Source organism: Strix uralensis, chromosome 11 (genome assembly GCF_047716275.1).
Source record: "Strix uralensis isolate ZFMK-TIS-50842 chromosome 11, bStrUra1, whole genome shotgun sequence".
In the NCBI taxonomy this organism is placed as follows: domain Eukaryota; kingdom Metazoa; phylum Chordata; class Aves; order Strigiformes; family Strigidae; genus Strix; species Strix uralensis.
The window spans coordinates 7,079,662-7,090,415 of NC_133982.1; the positions used below are offsets into that span (position 1 = coordinate 7,079,662).

The 10,754-nt window shown below is 39.4% G+C and overlaps 1 long non-coding RNA gene across 1 annotated transcript in view; it reads right to left on the bottom strand.

The window, feature by feature from the left end:
- Positions 1–9,876, bottom strand: part of LOC141948393 (uncharacterized) — a 57,473-nt gene extending 47,597 nt beyond the window's left edge. The window contains exon 1 of the long non-coding RNA XR_012630451.1: positions 9,456–9,876. This is a non-coding gene — a long non-coding RNA (uncharacterized LOC141948393). The remainder of the gene's footprint in view (positions 1–9,455) is intronic.
- Positions 9,877–10,754: the final 878 nt, after the last annotated feature.

Here is a 10,754-nt window from a genome sequence, read left to right on the forward strand (position 1 = left end):
GAATCCTGCCTATATGTCAGGAAGGTTGATGGGTTAAAGGAGAAGAGCTTATAAAGAAGCATCTGGATCAAAATTCTGGAGAGACACCTTGTGTGCTCCAGGGTCACATGGGGATTTGTGAAACTACCCAACTTAGAGCTCAGCATGACTTCCTGGGGTTTACATCACCCATTCTGCACAACAGAAGAGGACGTTTCTTTTTCCTCTCTGGAGGTGTATGCATTTCAATAGTGCACCATGATTTAATTTTTTTTTTTCTCCAGTTAATTCTGTTGCAAGATGAGAAGATCAAATTCATAATGACAAACTATACAGAAGGAATTGTGTGGAGGTGTGTGAGCTGGTAGATACAACAGCAAGTACGGTTATATATACAGCAACTAAGAACTGTCAGACAGTCATAGAAATTGACATATAATACTTAGTATTTTAAGAGCAATTTATATCTTCTAAGGACCATACTATACAAACACTAATTAATCCTTAATTGACTTATCTATATGTATTAGCCAATTAATCTCTAATTAGTTTATTTGCAGATACTTTCACATTGGGAACTAATTTAGGTGAGGCTTAAACCTCTTGGGACTAGTTCTGATCTCTCAAAGAGGTGTAAGTCAGGGGGATGTATAAATCCATTATAATGTAGTTGTAGGGATACACCAGTGAAAAACTGCTCCAAGGAATGTATAAATAAGGCTCTTTGTGAGTTCAGAGAGATGTGCTACGCTATGGTGAGAAGCAACATCAAAATGCTTGGAATTAATTAGCCAGTGTCAATGGGGTTTGATTATAGAGTTTTGTTGTTTTTTGAAATTTATTTCTTCACAGGACCACATGTTACTTGAAGAGTATTAGTAGGTGTGTACGAAAGTGGCTACCAAGCCTGAGCTGGCAAAATTACTGCTAATGCACGTCTTGTGGGTACAGCTCTTAGAGTGATGGAAGGAGAGTGAAGAAGAATAAAAGTTACTGTTTTTAACATGGAAACTTCGTTCTGTCTCCACTCATGCCGCTCATCATGGCTGAAAATACCCTTCAGGGGGATATTTCTGACACATGTTTGACCTAATGATCCTAGATCTTAGGCTCACTTGTCTTTTAAAATGAGTGAGATAAAAACATACCCAGTTTTCAGGGGTGGCAAAGGTGCAGTATGTTTTACAGAGTAATCTTACCCTGTCTCTAGACTACTGTCTGGATAAATGTGCAAGAAGAAGTTCATTTCCTCAGCATTTGAAGAGACTGTAACTGGTTTGACTGCTTCAGTGATGTCCATTTCCAGTGTTCTCCTTTATCATGTATAGGATAGTTTAAGCCATTCACACACAAACCCTCCGTAGTGATGGCACTGCAAAGGCAGCCTGGCCTTGCCCCTAGACAATGGGATGCCTATTCACTTTGGAGCAGGAAGGAGGCCAAGTGTGGAAGCAGAAGGGATTAGGGTAGTTCAGCTTTAGCTCTGGAGGATTGCTTTGTGCCTTGCTCATGTAGATCACTAAATAAAAAAGGGAAATATAATGTCTGAGTCTGGGAAAAACTGTAATGTCACCAAATTACTGTGCAGTTGTATTTGCTATGCCACTAGGGGAAGAAAAATCTGCTAGTTCTTAGAAAGTTATAAAGCTCCTTATATTGCTTTTACTGAATTAGTTAAATCAGCTGAAGCAGCTGGACTACCCTTTAATAAGACTGCAGGAAGTAGACTGCCAAATGCTGACACTGGTCATGAAACTGATGTTTTATTTAACGTCCTTGCAGCATAGAGCTATTTGACATCATGTTTATAGCCTGCATGCAATAGAAATATAAGAAATCATATACGTTTTGGTAGGTGGTGTTCAGATTCAGTTGTAATAATTCACAGTGTTGCTTCAGGGCTTCCATATTGCTTTGGGCATAAAGCTGTATTATAAATTACAGCACACAAAGCTGAGTTTGACCTACCAGTTGATGCATAATAAACTGACTTAATTCTGAATATTAACTACATATTGTGGCCTAGAGGTTTTTTTCCTCTCTAAGTGTAGTACTGAATTATACAAGAATCTTTTTCTCTTGGGTGAAACCTAAATATAAATACATTCCCAGTCTTAATACCACACAGAAAGGTACCAATGGGAAAATATTTTTATCCTAAATATTTCTTGTGGCAGCAGAAAATAATTTCTGAATATTGCCAAGTACAGGAAGTAATTATCAAGACTTTTCAAAAAGTAAGCATCAGGAGCTGATTAATATCTGAAGGATTTTAGTAGTCATTGTTGTGAGTAGAGAAATACTCTGGTTGCAGTGGCATATTATTCCTTGTTCGGTCCAGACTTACCTTACAAACATGTTTTAATGGATCCTAGCTCAGGTCTAAAATTTTGCCTTAGGCTGAAGCATATGATAAACAATTTCAGCTCTGGTGAAGATGTCTAAAATAAAAAGATATGGTCAAACCATCTTGGAATTTAAATTCCACTCACAAAGATTTTGCTATGGATCAATAATGTATGTTACTATAATCTGCAATATACTTGGCCATCAATACAACTAGAGATGTGTCTTTAGAGACTGAATCAAGATGTGCTCATTTTATATGAAAATATCACTGCAGAAAGTTTCAAACTAGTTCTTTAGGATACTTCACAACTATTTAACAAACCACAAAGGATCATGAAAAATCATGGGCTCCTGTAAATGTGTATGGATTATACATAGCATTATCTGTGAAAATCTTATGCATTTGCAGGATTTTTCCAAAAGAAGTACAACAAAAATATGAGGTACAGGTATTCTACATCCTTTATGAATCGTATCTCATACATAGCCAGTTTTTGATAGCAGGAGGCACAAACTGAGCTCTGAACTACATTAACTATGAGGGCCTATCTTATTGTACAGTACGGTCCCTAGGGAAGCTATGACCTCTTCCCATGCCCAGATCTATCAGGTGACAGGATCTTCCCAGGGGATCTTCCTTAAGCCATCAACTGTCTTAAAAAAACCATTGTGGCAGTATAAAATTCTCCAAAATGCTGCATGGAAGATTAAATTATTTCAGTACATGTTCTTCCTTATGGCAGTCAAAAGGAGAGAAGATGAGGAGATGACTATTTTTACCTTTTTTATCTCTGCTACCATCCTACCTCGGGGGAACAGGGAATGGAGAGGAAGAATGTGGAGTTGGTCTGCTTGAGATCTTCCTCTCCCCTAGTCTCCTTGCTGAAGAAGGAAGACTGAAAATTCTGGATCCCCAAGCCCTGCCCTCTAGTAAGGTCCATACCAATGGTATCAGTCTGGATAGGCAATGACCAGCTTTAACAATTTAATCAGAGGCAATCTGATCATCATTTCTTTTCAGGTACTGTAGCGATTACTAATATCACCCAGTTTTCATTTATCTTTGCCTGAAACACTTCAGGTGGTACACAGGTGATGCAGATTCCTACTGAATGCTAAAATGCATTTGAAAAGCTGTGATTCAAGAGTACTTTAAATACCAAATCATCAGAAAATTGGTTTTAAGGAAGAAAAAAATAAAAGCTCATTTCAAAATATTCTGAAAATAGTCTTGAATCAGCTTTTAACTACTTAGATTTAATTTTTTTTTCCCCCAGTATTTCTGTCTCTACAATTTCTTACAATATTTTATCCTGGAATTAAAACCTGTTGTGATATTATCTCATTTTCAGTAGAGTCCTGGTGAGAAGCATATGACAAACAGCAGTACCCCCAATCATTTCCAGATACATACTTCATCCATCATAAATACTTAAAATTCAATCATTAATCAAAAGAGCTGCATACTTCCTTCAAGTGATCAGCCACTAATAGCTAAAGAACTTTGATTTTTTAGAAAAAACAACCCAACAACTGGTTTTCATAGATCTGACCCAGCCCTTCTTTCTGCTTTGTAGAAGGGAGAATCACAAGATAGATCTGCCTTCTAACAATCCTCCGACTAGGAGCAGTCAAGTTAACTTGACAGTTGGAACTTTCTCTGGGATTGCTCCCATTTGCAGCTACTGTTTGGAGGCTGGATCTGGGTTTCCAACTAGGTGCTTGATTGTAAGAAATGGTGGTATGAGTGATGCTATGGGGTTTTTTTTCCAGTCAGGGAACACAAGGAGAATTTTTTGTGTACGTGTAACCATGAGGAGCACAAAAGCTGAAAAATGGGTTGTAGCCAGTTTAAAAAAAACCCAAAACAACAAAACCATACCAAACTTCATCTTTTATTTCTAGACTGAAAACTGAAAATCTCTTTAAAAGAACCCCAAAACTCTGCCCGATGTGTGTCTTTAAACTCAGCACAGTTAGTTTGCAAGAATGAAAGGTTCTTGGCTTTGCTTTAAATTCCAGTTTGCAGTCACTGTTATTTTAAACCTGAAGCTTATGGCTGGCAAATTTTGAGTGAAGCTCAGCCGTGGCAGCAGGATAAAACTGTAGTGATGAGTTTTTGTCTTGGCTGTTTCTTGCCTGGCAGGGTAGAGTGTTGGTTTGTTCTTTTATTTATTACATGTTGGCAATTGCATTTATAAGAAAATAACAGCTGATATTTATGTGATATCTGAAGATACGTAGCTTGTTACAGTCAGATTTAATCTGTTTGTGCATTTATTTAAAAATGTATATGTGAGGCATCTGATGGTGTGACTCTATTTACTCTAAGGGTGCATTGGAATATGGTTGAGATTATCTGATCATGACCTGGATGGTCAAGAGACACACAGACCATCCTAGTGTTACATGATGCGTTATCTTTTAGCTGTGATATCATGAGTCCTTATTTTTGTGCTGTTCAAATCCACAGCCTATATTCAGTCCCAATATTCATGAAATATTCTTTAGTTTCCAGCGGTGTGGTGGAGTTAGTGAGGTATAAAGTGAGCTAATGTCTGAAGTGACCCCTCCTGCCTCCTTTCCTTCCAGAAAGGAATTTGACAAATTACTAGCACTGAGCAAGTCTGTAGAAATAAAGACAACTTGATGTTTGCAGAGCAGTAAGGCTTCTTTCCCTGCAGTTGTCTCTTCCCCATGTCATGAGCATTGTGGACCAGCTGTTCCCTCCACCAGGTCCATGTATGCCCCTCTCTGCTCTTCATGTGCTGTTCACACACACAGTATATTACTGGACTGCTAAGTCCTGTGCAAGACAAATGCAAATGGGTGCTGTTTTGGGAGATAGTCCTTTGGTGCCATTAGCTAGTACTGTGCCATTAGCTAGTACTGTGACTTGCAGATGTTTTAAAGTAATGCCCTAGCAGATAGTAGAGATAAGTGACTGCATTTCCCTTTTTAGGGGGGGCATTTTCCTTGGAAGTATTTTGGCATAAATGACTGGAAAATTTTTTTGAAACTCTGGACCTGACTGGACATAGTTGGTTTCACAGACAAACACTACCTAGTTCAGCTAAATAAAGCTACATGTCTGTTAGGAAAGAAATTTGATACTAACATGCCACACAGAGCTAATGAAGTGCCAGAAGGTCTTCATTTGCAAACTGTCCATCTTTGGAGACTATTGCATTCTGCCCTCCTTTCTTTCTGTGCATGATACAAGAGGCAGAAAGCAATACCTGACACTAGGTAGGAGTTTCTTCTTCTGTATTGAGGCAGTCATGATGATTGGCTGGGTTTTCTGTTTCCATAATTTCAATTTTTGTTTTGGGCTCTTCTTAGCATGTTAAGCTGTTTGAATTGTATTTGAGTCTATGTATATACTGAACACGTCTATGACAGTGTTAGGCAGTACTAGATGATAACCTTGCTGCAAGTCACCTCACTTGGCCTGGTTAATTGAATTTGTTCATTTGAGGAATAAGTGCTGTGCTAGGTAGTTGGTGGTGAGGAGCCTAGCTAGTCACTTCATTTTGGCTTTCTGGTGTTGTGTACTCTTTCAGGTTTGTGGACTTTTTCCTCCTGTGTGATATCCTCACTCCCTATCTTCTTGGTAATTAGTTCTAGCCTGTTTTGCTTTTGGTGTAAGTGACACATAATTGGATCATGTTCCCAGAGATAAACTGCAAGCACTGTATCCCTGGTTTGCCACCTGATTTGGCCACATGATAGTAGCTTCACCAGCCACCCCAATGTGGTCTAGATCTTAAATGAGGAGAAACAGCCACCCTCTACAATTCTGGGGTACTCCTTGATGAAGCTTCTGAAGCTATCATTGCTTTGTGGCAGTCTTGACAAGTTTGGCTGTTTTTTTTCTCCTGCTTTGTCTTCAGATTCCACATCTGTTCCATTGCTGATGCTCTATTATGTCAAACTCTATTTTGATGTCCAAATCTTACATAGACACAAAAAGAATTGTCCCAAATTCTGCTCTGATTCACAAAGGCTGTGGTCTCAAGAACAGTGTGGCTTTGTTTGCAACACTAGTTGAGAGTATTCCTCCTCCTGTTTTTTTATATATTGCCTCCTCAGTGGTCCCACTTTTCTGTTGACCAGATTTTGTTTAACCCAGATCAGTAGGCTAAGTGCCTGTGCTGGCACAAGTAAAGGAGGAAGAAGAGCAAGCAATAAGGGGAGTGTGGAGGAAATGTAAGGAAATACTGTCACTAGGGAGAGCTGTCACCAAAGACTGTCAATTGTGAACTATGGCCTAAATGTCTGTTGTCTTGTAGCAGCTTTAGCCCTGCTCAAGAATCATATGCCTAATTCCCAGATTTAAAGTCAACAAGCAGCAAGTGCTGCTTAAGATGCTATTCTCCAGTGTCATTCAGCTGTTTTTTCTCTTCACATAGTGTTTCCATAGGAAGTATTGTGCATGGCTCCATACTGCTCTCACTTATACTGGTGTGAACAAAGTCAAGCCAGGGAGGATGGGAAGGAAGCAGAGAAGGACCTCTGTTGCTGCAACATGAAAAATGGTTACCCACCAGTTGCTTAGCGGTGTCTGCCTACGTGGTTACTCCTGGTCTGAGACAAAAGGAAGTAGTCTTATTTTTCAACCTGAAATTGGGCTGCTGCAGGCTGTGCTGCACGCCTGGGATGCACAATTTGTCAGTTACAGTGGCCTGATGGATGTTTGGTAACTATTAGTCTCTGCAAATGAGATGATCTGCCATAGCCCTAAATCAGTGTAAGAGAGCCCATTTTATCAATCAGGGAGCTGATTTGTGAACAGAATCATGTTATCAGTAGCAGAGCTAAAGACCAACTGAAATCCCGTTGTTACAGCTTAACGGTCCTAACTCCGATGGTTTAGTGTGGCAGCTGTTTCTTTGGAGGGAGGGAAAACAGGGCTTCTCAGCTCCAGAAGTTAGTTTCATCCTAAACGTGTCTTGCAGCTCACATTTGTTCCTAAGGCGGAAGGAATTATTCTGGACATGAACTCTATACTTTGCTGATATCTTTTCTGCTTTCCCCCTAGTTTATATGCTGAGCATGACATCACTCGGTATGGAATATCCCTTTGGCCAGCTGGGGTCGGCTGTCCCAGCTGTGTCTCCTCCCAACTTCTTATGCCCCCCAACCTACTCGCTGGCTGGGCAGTATGAGAAGCTGAAGAGTCCTTGACCACTGCTTAGCAACAACTAAAACGTCAGTGTGTTATCAATATTATTCTCATCCTAAATCCAAAACACAGCACTATACCAGCTACTGGGAAGAAAATTAACTCCATCCCATCCCAAGCCAGGGCAGTAGGGATGAAGTGTATTCTGTCAAAATTGGACATTATACTAGTATTTACACGTGCTCTGGTAACATGCCAGTAACCGGAACAACAGCTGAAAACAAATATTTCTCTTTCATATCTTATGAGATCACAAAGTAAATATGGACTTCAGATTTGTAATTTTGCCTATTTGGCTTTCTTTAGAGGAACAGCTAAACCTTTTGTGTTGGGTCTTAAATTGGCAGAAACTGACATTTTTAAAGAGTTAGTATCAGACTAAGAAAAAGTCAAATTAGTGTGGCACTAAAATGTTTATGTGCTATGTGGTACTCAAACCAGCAGAGTTGTGTAGTATTTATCCTGCACAATGGGACAGTCCTTAAATTATGGCCTTTGAGTAGTACTCTAATGCAAATAATGATAGCAATACAATTTTTAAAATGGGTACTGACACGGAATTCGAACAACTCTATATTTCCTACCCGAGAGTCAATCTAGGATGACTCCTTAACGAGTGAAGGACTACCCACCATGAATGAAGATTGCCAATTTGTTTTCCTTGCTTCCCCTAGACAAAAATGCTTTAGGAAACCGTTAGGAAACACGTTTGACATATGTCTGTAAGATAGTCTCACTGCCTCTCAAACAGAATTCCTGCAATTTTCAAAGACTTTGCCAGGTTGCAAACTTTAAAGTTTGCAACATATATATGTGGTGTGAAATATAGAATCAGAAGTTAATTCAAGCAAAATTACATACTTCCCAAAAAAGTAGTAGTGGGCATCAGCTCTTCATTCCTTCATAAATTGTTGAAGTTTCAGGAACTTCTCATTTGTAAATCAGTCAGGACTAGATTTCCATTTATTAAATTAAACTGATCTCTGTTTTCCGTTCCAGAGCATCTAGAACAAGTTGCTGTGAGACATTCAGTATACATATGTCCTTGGAGGTAGCCCTATTCTTTCTGAATCCTTTCATAGACAAATAATATGGGGAGTGGAGAGAGGAGACACAGAACCAGCCCGCTCAGCACGAGAGTGGGACTTCTGGGAAGTCTGCTGTAAACTCCAGGCAAGTCCTCTCCCCACTAGATGGCACAGGCCTATTCTTAGGACTTCGACGACTGTAGAAAGAAATAAGTTGGCTCTTCATGTAAAGGCTTTTCTGTCTATATTAGTGCAACTGTGAAGTGAAATTTAGTTAGATTTTATCTAACTGGCATGTTGTTTTTAGCCCCAGGAGAGCTGTTTGAATGCTTTGTGACAAGGGTGGAGTCTACCAGTACTGGTGTAAAATAGCCTTAACTTCTCTATCCCCTATGAACAGTAACTGCCTAAATGGGGAAACCAGTTCCACTGGTGTTCTTTATATGGAGCTGATGATGTAGAAAGTATGAAAAAAAATCAGAAATAGAATAAAGGAGAGCCTGGCACTGGAAGGTTATCAACTGACGTTGACACAGCTATTTCTGGGACTAAAACATAAGAGAGAGGAGTAACTAAAGTCAAAGCAAGGTGGTATGAAAGAGGGGAAGATTCTTCCAATTCCTTCCTGATCAACAAAATCCTGATACTTTGCTTGCTGAAGGATCTGTCTGATTCCTGCACACAACTGACCTAAGAAGATTTGTAAAAAGCCAAGTAGTGTCTTCCACTTTGGCCAGGGTGATTGTTACAGCAGGATAACAAAACTAGCTGCATTCTTTAAAAAAAAAAAAAAGAAAACGCACAATTTTTTTGCCTCATGAATTGTAGCAAAATCCTGTCTCAGTCAAGTTGGTAATATATTTGCTGCCTCATGTTGCCTATATAGTAAGATATTTATAACACGTATAACTTACTGGATGAAAATTGTGTGTCAAGTGGCACTGCAGTTTCCACAGCTGCCAACTCCAGTAATTTGTCCAACAGGTCTGATTTGCAGTCTTGTGGTCTGGTGCAGAAGATAAGCAAATTCCTTGTGCAATGCAGGATTTAATTTTAGACTCCATACTGCTCTTGTTCTGTATCTTCACACTTTATTTTCATCATCATGTAGATCTTTGTAATATTGTAGCCATTGAATGGGGAAGGAGGGCTCAAGTACATGTCCAAATATCATCTAGTACAGTTCTAGGTAGCACCATGGGCAGATTTTTCTGAAGAGACAACAGTGAATGGTCCAAGAGCTCTACATGTGCCAGAATGTGGATTGTTGAGATATCATATATTTACAAATTTAACATTTCTTCAGTTAGCAGAGATTCATAGGTAGATGGTAAATTCTCCAGATATAAACTCCCAGTAGCGATAATTTCTGCCACTTGCATCCTTCCTGGTAAAGAGATATAATGCTCAAAATTAACATTCAGTTTTGAAGTTCCTCTTACCAGGAACTGGAATTAATGTGTCTCTCAATCTTTTCCTGCTTGTCTCATGGTGCAGTGGCAGATATACTCAGTGACTGAAGATGAGCAGTTGCCTGTTAATACTGACTCTTCTGCCAGCTGGAAGCCAACACTGAACTTCACGATGATAGAAAATATTATGGGGGAAAGTGGTGGTGATCAAACAGTAAGAGTGTTTATAACATCCAGAGCCCTGTTCAGTCTGGTTGACAGCTGAAAGTGGAACAGAGCTTGTACTAGTAGAATTGTTGACTAATTCTCACCATGCCATCAGCAGAGAGATTTCTATGTATTTTTAATTATGTCTCTCAGCTGTTTTGCATGCAGCTGCTGACACACTGCTTTGGAAAAGGCCATGGGCACTAACAAGAAAAGATGTGGTACATGGAAGTGGCTTGGCTTGTTGTAACATAATTGGGATCTAGAGTTAGATTATGGATATATGGTTTGAAGTACTGGGGCATTCTCCTGTGAGGCACTCCATACGTTGTTAGGGATGTCTTCTGCTTTCCATAAGACAGGCAAAGCATCACTTTTGTTCAGATCTCTAGGTAAGCCATTGGCATAGTTGCATAGCTTTAAAAAAGCATATTAAGGTGAATTTGCTTTCTAAATACCATGGATAAGCAGCTCAGTGAATGAGTTTTCACTGTGATTAATCAGTGTTTGGAGGGGAAAAGATACTGAAAACAAAACATATACTGTTGAATCTGATCTACTAATGGTGAAAGAGTGCTGTCTTACAGATTCATC